General features: G+C 43.7%; 2 protein-coding genes across 5 annotated transcripts in view; one reads left to right on the forward strand and one right to left on the reverse strand.

Moving 5' to 3' along the window:
- The window catches only part of CEP290 (centrosomal protein 290), a 175,895-nt gene extending 167,592 nt beyond the window's left edge, over positions 1–8,303 (reverse strand). For 2 of the 3 annotated variants that reach the window (XM_069974113.1, XM_069974129.1), the window contains exon 1: positions 8,103–8,303. The gene's annotated coding sequence lies outside the window, so the exon portion shown is untranslated. The remainder of the gene's footprint in view (positions 1–8,102) is intronic. The other variant, XM_069974121.1, reaches the window with a different exon arrangement.
- A 223-nt stretch (positions 8,304–8,526) lies between these two features.
- Positions 8,527–12,298, forward strand: part of TMTC3 (transmembrane O-mannosyltransferase targeting cadherins 3) — a 57,846-nt gene continuing 54,074 nt past the window's right edge. Inside the window, exon 1 of one of the 2 annotated variants that reach the window (XM_069974169.1) lies at positions 8,527–8,732. The gene's annotated coding sequence lies outside the window, so the exon portion shown is untranslated. The remainder of the gene's footprint in view (positions 8,733–12,298) is intronic. The other variant, XM_069974162.1, reaches the window with a different exon arrangement.

Below are 12,298 nucleotides of genomic sequence, written 5' to 3' on the forward strand. Positions count from 1 at the left end.
CTGTGAGGCACTGTGTCATGTCATGTGATGCTGTGAGGCACTGTGTCATGTCATGTGATGTGATGCTGTGAGGCACTGTGTCATGTCATGTGATGTGATGCTGTGAGGCACTGTGTCATGTCATGTGATGTGATGCTGTGAGGCACTGTGTCATGTCATGTGATGTGATGCTGTGAGGCACTGTGTCATGTCATGTGATGCTGTGAGGCACTGTGTCATGTCATGTGATGCTGTGAGGCACTGTGTCATGTCATGTGATGCTGTGAGGCACTGTGTCATGTCATGTGATGTGATGCTGTGAGGCACTGTGTCATGTCATGTGATGTGATGCTGTGAGGCACTGTGTCATGTCATGTGATGTGATGCTGTGAGGCACTGTGTCATGTCATGTGATGCTGTGAGGCACTGTGTCATGTCATGTGATGCTGTGAGGCACTGTGTCATGTCATGTGATGCTGTGAGGCACTGTGTCATGTCATGTGATGCTGTGAGGCACTGTGTCATGTCATGTGATGCTGCGAGGCACTGTGTCATGTCATGTGATGCTGCGAGGCACTGTGTCATGTCATGTGATGCTGCGAGGCACTGTGTCATGTCATGTGATGCTGCGAGGCACTGTGTCATGTCATGTGATGCTGTGAGGCACTGTGTCATGTCATGTGATGCTGTGAGGCACTGTGTCATGTCATGTGATGCTGTGAGGCACTGTGTCATGTCATGTGATGCTGTGAGGCACCGTGTGATGTCATGTGATGCTGCGAGGCACTGTGTGATGTCATGTCATGCTGCAAGGCACTGTGTGATGTCATGTGATGCTGTGATTTTGTTCCTGTGACATCACTGAATAGTGATATCGCAGCTTCTCTGAATATTGTGATGTGGTGGGGTATTGTGATGGCAGACAGTGTTGTGTAGTCCTGAAGCAGTGAGTTATATGCACAGTGGTCACTTACTGCAGGGGACAAGAGAAGAGACCATTCATCCCTATATGCCTCCCTGTCACTGTGCTGAGGATGCCACATAGACCTATTACACACACAGGTGTTTTCTCTCTACAGACAGTAATATATAGGATGCCACATAGACCTATTACACACAGGTGTCTTCTCTCTACAGACAGTAATATATAGGATGCCACATAGACCTATTACACACACAGGTGTCTTCTCTCTACAGACAGTAATATATAGGATGCCACATACACCTATTACACACAGGTGTCTTCTCTCTACAGACAGTAATATATAGGATGCCACATACACCTATTACACACAGGTGTCTTCTCTCTACAGACAGTAATATATAGGATGCCACATACACCTATTACACACAGGTGTCTTCTCTCTACAGACAGTAATATATAGGATGCCACATAGACCTACTACACACAGGTGTCTTCTCTCTACAGACAGTAATATATAGGATGCCACATACACCTATTACACACAGATGTCTTCTCTCTACAGACAGTAATATATAGGATGCCACATACACCTATTACACACACAGGTGTCTTCTCTCTACAGACAGTAATATATAGGATGCCACATAGACCTATTACACACACAGGTGTCTTCTCTCTACAGACAGTAATATATAGGATGCCGCATAGACCTATTACACACACAGGTGTCTTCTCTCTACAGACAGTAATATATAGGATGCCACATAGACCTATTGCACACACAGGTGTCTTCTCTCTACAGACAGTAATATATAGGATGCCACATAGACCTATTACACACACAGGTGTCTTCTCTCTACAGACAGTAATATATAGGATGCCACATAGACCTATTACACACACAGGTGTCTTCTCTCTACAGACAGTAATATATAGGATGCCGCATAGACCTATTACACACACAGGTGTCTTCTCTCTACAGACAGTAATATATAGGATGCCGCACAGACCTATTACACACACAGGTGTCTTCTCTCTACAGACAGTAATATATAGGATGCCACATAGACCTATTACACACAGGTGTCTTCTCTCTACAGACAGTAATATATAGGATGCCACATAGACCTATTACACACACAGGTGTCTTCTCTCTACAGACAGTAATATATAGGATGCCGCATAGACCTATTACACACACAGGTGTCTTCTCTCTACAGACAGTAATATATAGGATGCCACATACACCTATTACACACAGGTGTCTTCTCTCTACAGACAGTAATATATAGGATGCCGAATAGACCTATTACACACACAGGTGTCTTCTCTCTACAGACAGTAATATATAGGATGCCGCATAGACCTATTGCACACACAGGTGTCTTCTCTCTACAGACAGTAATATATAGGATGCCACATACACCTATTACACACAGGTGTCTTCTCTCTACAGACAGTAATATATAGGATGCCACATACACCTATTACACACAGGTGTCTTCTCTCTACAGACAGTAATATATAGGATGCCACATACACCTATTACACACAGGTGTCTTCTCTCTACAGACAGTAATATATAGGATGCCACATACAACTATTACACACAGGTGTCTTCTCTCTACAGACAGTAATATATAGGATGCCACATACACCTATTACACACAGGTGTCTTCTCTCTACAGACAGTAATATATAGGATGCCACATACACCTATTACACACAGGTGTCTTCTCTCTACAGACAGTAATATATAGGATGCCACATACACCTATTACACACAGGTGTCTTCTCTCTACAGACAGTAATATATAGGATGCCACATACACCTATTACACACAGGTGTCTTCTCTCTACAGACAGTAATATATAGGATGCCACATAGACCTATTACACACAGGTGTCTTCTCTCTACAGACAGTAATATATAGGATGCCACATACACCTATTACACACAGGTGTCTTCTCTCTACAGACAGTAATATATAGGATGCCACATTGACCTATTGTACACACAGGTGTCTTCTCTCTACAGACAGTAATATATAGGATGCCACATAGACCTATTACACACACAGGTGTCTTCTCTCTACAGACAGTAAAATATAGGATGCCACATACACCTATTACACACAGGTGTCTTCTCTCTACAGACAGTAATATATAGGATGCCACATAGACCTATTACACACAGGTGTCTTCTCTCTACAGACAGTAATATATAGGATGCCACATACACCTATTACACACACAGGTGTCTTCTCTCTACAGACAGTAATATATAGGATGCCACATACACCTATTACACACACAGGTGTCTTCTCTCTACAGACAGTAATATATAGGATGCCGCATAGACCTATTACACACACAGGTGTCTTCTCTCTACAGACAGTAATATATAGGATGCCGCATAGACCTATTACACACACAGGTGTCTTCTCTCTACAGACAGTAATATATAGGATGCCGCATAGACCTATTACACACACAGGTGTCTTCTCTCTACAGACAGTAATATATAGGATGCCGCATAGACCTATTACACACACAGGTGTCTTCTCTCTACAGACAGTAATATATAGGATGCCACATAGACCTATTACACACACAGGTGTCTTCTCTCTACAGACAGTAATATATAGGATGCCACATAGACCTATTACACACACAGGTGTCTTCTCTCTACAGACAGTAAAATATAGGATGCCACATACACCTATTACACACAGGTGTCTTCTCTCTACAGACAGTAATATATAGGATGCCACATAGACCTATTACACACAGGTGTCTTCTCTCTACAGACAGTAATATATAGGATGCCACATAGACCTATTACACACACAGGTGTCTTCTCTCTACAGACAGTAAAATATAGGATGCCGCATAGACCTATTGCACACACAGGTGTCTTCTCTCTACAGACAGTAATATATAGGATGCCACATAGACCTATTACACACACAGGTGTCTTCTCTCTACAGACAGTAAAATATAGGATGCCACATACACCTATTACACACAGGTGTCTTCTCTCTACAGACAGTAATATATAGGATGCCACATAGACCTATTACACACAGGTGTCTTCTCTCTACAGACAGTAATATATAGGATGCCACATACACCTATTACACACAGGTGTCTTCTCTCTACAGACAGTAATATATAGGATGCCACATACACCTATTACACACAGGTGTCTTCTCTCTACAGACAGTAATATATAGGATGCCACATACACCTATTACACACAGGTGTCTTATCTCTACAGACAGTAATATATAGGATGCCACATACACCTATTACACACAGGTGTCTTCTCTCTACAGACAGTAATATATAGGATGCCACATACACCTATTACACACAGGTGTCTTCTCTCTACAGACAGTAATATATAGGATGCCACATAGACCTATTACACACAGGTGTCTTCTCTCTACAGACAGTAATATATAGGATGCCGCATAGACCTATTACACACACAGGTGTCTTCTCTCTACAGACAGTAAAATATAGGATGCCGCATAGACCTATTGCACACACAGGTGTCTTCTCTCTACAGACAGTAATATATAGGATGCCACATACACCTATTACACACAGGTGTCTTCTCTCTACAGACAGTAATATATAGGATGCCACATACACCTATTACACACAGGTGTCTTCTCTCTACAGACAGTAATATATAGGATGCCACATTGACCTATTGTACACACAGGTGTCTTCTCTCTACAGACAGTAATATATAGGATGCCACATAGACCTATTACACACACAGGTGTCTTCTCTCTACAGACAGTAAAATATAGGATGCCACATACACCTATTACACACAGGTGTCTTCTCTCTACAGACAGTAATATATAGGATGCCACATAGACCTATTACACACAGGTGTCTTCTCTCTACAGACAGTAATATATAGGATGCCACATACACCTATTACACACACAGGTGTCTTCTCTCTACAGACAGTAATATATAGGATGCCGCATAGACCTATTACACACACAGGTGTCTTCTCTCTACAGACAGTAATATATAGGATGCCACATAGACCTATTGCACACACAGGTGTCTTCTCTCTACAGACAGTAATATATAGGATGCCACATAGACCTATTACACACACAGGTGTCTTCTCTCTACAGACAGTAATATATAGGATGCCGCATAGACCTATTACACACACAGGTGTCTTCTCTCTACAGACAGTAATATATAGGATGCCGCATAGACCTATTACACACACAGGTGTCTTCTCTCTACAGACAGTAATATATAGGATGCCACATAGACCTATTACACACACAGGTGTCTTCTCTCTACAGACAGTAAAATATAGGATGCCACATAGACCTATTACACACAGGTGTCTTCTCTCTACAGACAGTAATATATAGGATGCCACATAGACCTATTACACACACAGGTGTCTTCTCTCTACAGACAGTAAAATATAGGATGCCGCATAGACCTATTGCACACACAGGTGTCTTCTCTCTACAGACAGTAATATATAGGATGCCACATACACCTATTACACACAGGTGTCTTCTCTCTACAGACAGTAATATATAGGATGCCACATACACCTATTACACACAGGTGTCTTCTCTCTACAGACAGTAATATATAGGATGCCACATACACCTATTACACACAGGTGTCTTCTCTCTACAGACAGTAATATATAGGATGCCACATACAACTATTACACACAGGTGTCTTCTCTCTACAGACAGTAATATATAGGATGCCACATACACCTATTACACACAGGTGTCTTCTCTCTACAGACAGTAATATATAGGATGCCACATACACCTATTACACACAGGTGTCTTCTCTCTACAGACAGTAATATATAGGATGCCACATACACCTATTACACACAGGTGTCTTCTCTATACAGACAGTAAAATATAGGATGCCACATACACCTATTACACACAGGTGTCTTCTCTCTACAGACAGTAATATATAGGATGCCACATACACCTATTACACACAGGTGTCTTCTCTCTACAGACAGTAATATATAGGATGCCACATACACCTATTACACACAGGTGTCTTCTCTCTACAGACAGTAATATATAGGATGCCACATACACCTATTACACACAGGTGTCTTCTCTCTACAGACAGTAATATATAGGATGCCACATAGACCTATTACACACAGGTGTCTTCTCTCTACAGACAGTAATATATAGGATGCCACATACACCTATTACACACAGGTGTCTTCTCTCTACAGACAGTAATATATAGGATGCCACATAGACCTATTACACACAGGTGTCTTCTCTCTACAGACAGTAATATATAGGATGCCACATAGACCTATTACACACAGGTGTCTTCTCTCTACAGACAGTAATATATAGGATGCCACATAGACCTATTACACACACAGGGGTCTTCTCTCTACAGACAGTAAATATAGGATGCCGCATAGACCTATTCACACACAGGTGTCTTCTCTCTACAGACAGTAATATATAGGATGCCACATACACCTATTACACAACAGGTGTCTTCTCTCTACAGACAGTAATATAGGATGCCACATACACCTATTACACACAGGTGTCTTCTCTCTACAGACAGTAATATATAGGATGCCACATACAACTATTACACACAGGTGTCTTCTCTATACAGACAGTAATATATAGGATGCCACATACACCTATTACACACAGGTGTCTTCTCTCTACAGACAGTAATATATAGGATGCCACATACACCTATTACACACAGGTGTCTTCTCTCTACAGACAGTAATATATAGGATGCCACATACAACTATTACACACAGGTGTCTTCTCTATACAGACAGTAATATATAGGATGCCACATACACCTATTACACACAGGTGTCTTCTCTCTACAGACAGTAATATATAGGATGCCACATACACCTATTACACACAGGTGTCTTCTCTACAGACAGTAATATATAGGATGCCACATACACCTATTACACACAGGTGTCTTCTCTCTACAGACAGTAATATATAGGATGCCACATACACCTATTACACACAGGTGTCTTCTCTCTACAGACAGTAATATATAGGATGGCCACATACACCTATTACACACAGGTGTCTTCTCTCTACAGACAGTAATATATAGGATGCCACATACACCTATTACACACAGGTGTCTTCTCTCTACAGACAGTAATATATAGGATGCCACATACACCTATTACACACAGGTGTCTTCTCTCTACAGACAGTAATATATAGGATGCCACATAGACCTATTACACACAGGTGTCTTCTCTCTACAGACAGTAATATATAGGATGCCACATACACCTATTACACACAGGTGTCTTCTCTCTACAGACAGTAATATATAGGATGCCACATTGACCTATTGTACACACAGGTGTCTTCTCTCTACAGACAGTAATATATAGGAAGCCACATAGACCTATTATACACAGGTGTCTTCTCTCTACAGACAGTAATATATAGGATGCCACATAGACCTATTACACACACAGGTGTCTTCTCTCTACAGACAGTAATATATAGGATGCCACATACACCTATTACACACAGGTGTCTTCTCTCTACAGACAGTAATATATAGGATGCCACATACACCTATTACACACAGGTGTCTTCTCTCTACAGACAGTAATATATAGGATGCCACATACACCTATTACACACAGGTGTCTTCTCTCTACAGACAGTAATATATAGGATGCCACATACACCTATTACACACAGGTGTCTTCTCTCTACAGACAGTAATATATAGGATGCCACATAGACCTACTACACACAGGTGTCTTCTCTCTACAGACAGTAATATATAGGATGCCACATACACCTATTACACACAGATGTCTTCTCTCTACAGACAGTAATATATAGGATGCCACATACACCTATTACACACACAGGTGTCTTCTCTCTACAGACAGTAATATATAGGATGCCACATAGACCTATTACACACACAGGTGTCTTCTCTCTACAGACAGTAATATATAGGATGCCGCATAGACCTATTACACACACAGGTGTCTTCTCTCTACAGACAGTAATATATAGGATGCCACCAATGTGATGCTGGCGCCATGACAGCAGTGTGACCCTAAACCCCGGCCCCCAGATGGTCATACACCAAATCCCTGCGTCCATGGACTCACCAGTGTTGTCTCCTGAGCCACTGAGGAAAAGACGGTGTACGGACCGCTCTAATGTACCACGTTATTTCCCCATAATGTTACCGGTCTCACATTCACACGGCTACCCCCGAACACTTCATAATATCAATACAGTACTGGCGCGTCACCGCGGAGGAAGCCGGGAAGGCAGAAGGCTCAGGCGGGTTGCTAGGATACGGCATTAAACAGCAAACTGCCCAGAAAATCTCCTGTGCGCGCTAAGGTGACGGTTAGCGTGTCACGCCTCGTTATGGAATACGTAGCCACGCCTCCTAGAAGAGAATCTTATATTGCCTATATCAAATAATAAATAACTTTTCTCTGATCAGGGTGCGCTTCCCTCTACGGGACGAGGTGTGGCACATGATAGCCACAGGTTACTAGCGGTGACGCTGCTTCACTACCTGTCGCTTCCCGTCCTGCTCTACGCGGTAATATCCGGGTGTCTGAAGCCTGGAGGTGGAGCTGGCTGAGTTCTCTGTCATGGCGGTTCTCAGAGCTCGGAGTACAGCCCATTGAAGCTCATGTGTATGACAGAAGTGAGCAGTGTGTACAGAGGACAGCTACCGGACGAAGCCTACTACACAGCAGCCATACCACAGGGAGAAGCTAGTAAGTGATACGTGCGAGCTATCACTACTCACCTGGCATATGGTGGGCAGTGCCGGCAAGCGGCCAGCTCCTCGTCTGGGATGTAGGCAGTGTGTGTGTGTGTGTGTGTGTGTGTGTGTATATATATATATATATATATATATGTCATATGAAGAAGACATGAGGAGGAGCAGGAGGATACACCCTCTTTCTGCATGAGGGGACTGTAGAGGGCGCAGTGTCACCCCACCACCACCTCCTTGTATTGGTGTGGCCCCTGTCACCTGTACAGCAGTATGATGGAGATTCCTCCTCAGTCACACAGCATCTGGGAAGCAGAATAACCCAATAATCATTACAGTACAATATATACAGAGTTGTCTTACGATTGCCGGGGCCAAAGTTTCCTTTTCATGAGGAGCGACCTCAGGCCAGTCAGCCAGACAGATGCTCTGGTTCTGGAAACTTCTGAAGCTTTGTAGTGAACTCTGGGCCAGATGTGCAAAGGAGAAGTGGAGCAGTTCTGCATGGTGGTTGCAGTGCTTCGTTATTTTTTTTATTTTTTTTAAGACTGAAAAATAAAAGCTGATATCTAGTCGCTATGGGCAACTGTCCCTTTGTCCAAGATTTGTTAATCGCTCTGTTTTTCGATTCACCATCTTTGAAGTGACTGTACCACCAGGTCCAGGCTGAAGCACTGGAGGGGGCCAACCCACCCCCAGTGGGAGGAAACCTCTGTTCTTCTATGATACGGCTCCATTGATTCTACTAGAGCCGCATCATAGGGGCTGGGGGTTTCCTCCCACTGGGGGTGGGTTGGCCCCCCTCCAGTGCTTCAACCCAGGCCTGGTGGTACATTCCCTTTTAATGAGAAGTCCCACGGAAGTACAAAACTGCAGGCAACCTGGTGGCAGAAGGAAAATAATAAAGACCTGAACTCACCTGTCCTCATGCCTCCGTTGCACCGCTCCGGGTCCCGTTTAAAGTGACTGTACAACGAGGCATAGGCTGAAGCACGAGAGGCGGGCCGACCCACCCCCAGTGGGAGGAAACCCCAGCCCCTCCATGACGTGACTCCATTAGAATCAAGGGAACCCTATCATAGAGGTTCTAGGGTTTCCTCCCACTAAGGGTGGATTGGCCCGCCTCTCGTGCTTCAGCCTGGGCCTGGTTGTACAGTCACTTTAAAGCAGCCGACTGTCATCTTCAGCTGGAAACTGGGCTTCCCCAGCTGAAACGTTATGGCCTGGCTGAGCAATCTCCTGCTCAGCCAGTTAGTGTCCCGCCTCAGTCTCTGATTGGCTGAGCATGCAATCACTCCACCAGGTAGGTGAGGTTGCAGCTAGCAGAGCTGCAGGACCCTGGTTGCTGTGAATGGGACCCGGGAATGGCCATGAGAGGACGGGTGAGTTTCGGTCTATATTATTTTCCTTAGTGTACCTGTCACTAATAAAACTTTTGACGTGCTAGGGTCATGTCAAAAGCTTTTATCAGTTAGGGGCTGTATGTTCAGTAGAGCAAGAAGGGAGACAGTGGCACTACTGTTTGCTCCCTTCCCAGCTTTATCACCTGGATGGGCCCATGGACATGCATTGGAAGTCTGTCCAGTTCACATTAGCCAGGAGTGAACCTGCTTAGTGCTGACTTCTCCCGACTCGTTCTCCTTATCAGTCGTGGTCTTAACACTCAAACTGACGGATCAAAACTTTTTATACATCTGTAACATATACCGTATACCTCACTCACTCCCTAGACTCACTAAACCTCCCATGGGGGATTTTAGGGAAGTGTTTGCACTGTTTCATGACAACAGCAGGGTCACAGTTTAGAGAGGAAACCAAGCAGTACATAGATCCATGGGAAAAAATGGTAAGATCAAGGTAAATTGCTTATATTGATCTTAGGCGCTATTTTCGTGTAATTTGTTCTTGAAACCTTATGCTAATTAGGTGGTTTTTGTGCATTGGAGGCTGGACTACCTGCTTCAGTTCCCCGTGCAGCTTGTCCCTTCCAATTAATATTGGGGCAGTGGTCTGTAGTGACGGCACTCATCACTCCAGATTCAATAGAAGGGCTGGATCGGAGCTCTGAGTGCAGTAGTCCCACCCCCAGTGCACCAGACCATCTCATAAGCATATGGGTTAAACTACAAACTACACAAAAATGATGCTGAAGGTCAAAGTAAGAAACTTGCTAAGCAAACTACTCTCATTCTCGCTGCCTGTGTACCCCGATCTTTCTAGCAAGCATAAATAAGGTGAGATGTTTTTTGCTTTAAATACTGGGTAATACATTATGTGCGCTTTGCTTCTTTCTATTGCTCACTTATTATAGACAGGCACTCCGTGTGCTGCCTTTGTAAGGCACCATATTCTTTTCTATAAGCAGTGCTTCCAGGAGGGAATTTCTTCATTGCTTTTCAATGCATCGGTTTGGTTTGTTCTTTGCATTTGATTGTTAGGATTAGTTTTGATGCTACATGATAAGATTATCCCAGGGCTTTTTTTCATCTATTAGGTGACCAAACTGATGGATGGTTTGGACATTGGATGCTGTGGTGGTGTTAGCATGAAAGCTCCAATGTTTCTATAAACCAGCAGCTGATCTGAGGCCCCTTATGACCTTTTCTTTCCTCTGCCACTTCCGTCCTCATGGCTAATAAGTCTTCAGCCTCTTTCATGGTTGCTGTTTGCCTTTTTTCTATAGCATTACATATTTGTGATATGACCGCTTTGGCTTTCTGTACCCACAATTAACTTTTGACTTCTGAAATGAGTTTGTTTCTTCAAGTTGCTGTCATGTGACTGTGCGGTCTTCAGTTAAGGTCAAGTGTAGTTTCTGAACAATGAATTCATAGTGTGGGCTGGGTAAATGAGAACATGTGTACTCCAAAAGGAAATAACAGCTGTCTTTCCAAAATGTTTATGAACTATTTAGCTCTTATGGATAGGTTTTGTAAAATACCATATTTGTTGCATTATAAGACGCACCTGACTATAAGGTGCACCTCTGATTTAGACAAACATAAAACTGGAAAAAAATATTTACTGTTATAAACTTCCCAGGTGGTCTAAGGCAGTGAAAGGACAACTCCGGCGAAATTATTTTTTGGCTTATTTAACACACATTACAAAGTTATATAACTTTGTAATGTGGTTAAATACCCGGTCTGGCCCCCTTCCCCCACTTTCCGACCCCCGACCCCCCGCCCCGGAATTTAAAGAATGTATACATTACCTATTACGGTCGTCACGGTCCTCTTCTCCCGGGCGGCATCAGGTGATGGGTCAGAGCTGGGGGGCGGTCCGGGTCTTTTTCCTCTTCGGCGTCTTCATTGAGAGTGAATGGGAGAGAAAAGGCTGCTGGTGCACATGCGCACCAGCAGCCTTTTGATTGGCTGGAGCGCATCACATGTGAGCCATGTGATGCGCTCCAGCCAATGAAAAGGCTGCCGGTGCACAAGCGCACTGGCAGCCTTTTCTCTCTCATGGATCCGGAAGCAAGAGACATTGCTGGACGGCGGACGCAGGTGACGGTGAGGCGGACGGCGGGCGAATGGAGTGGCGATCGTCACCGGAGGGATGGTG

Source organism: Dendropsophus ebraccatus, chromosome 1, assembly GCF_027789765.1.
Source record: "Dendropsophus ebraccatus isolate aDenEbr1 chromosome 1, aDenEbr1.pat, whole genome shotgun sequence".
Taxonomy (NCBI): Eukaryota; Metazoa; Chordata; class Amphibia; order Anura; family Hylidae; genus Dendropsophus; species Dendropsophus ebraccatus.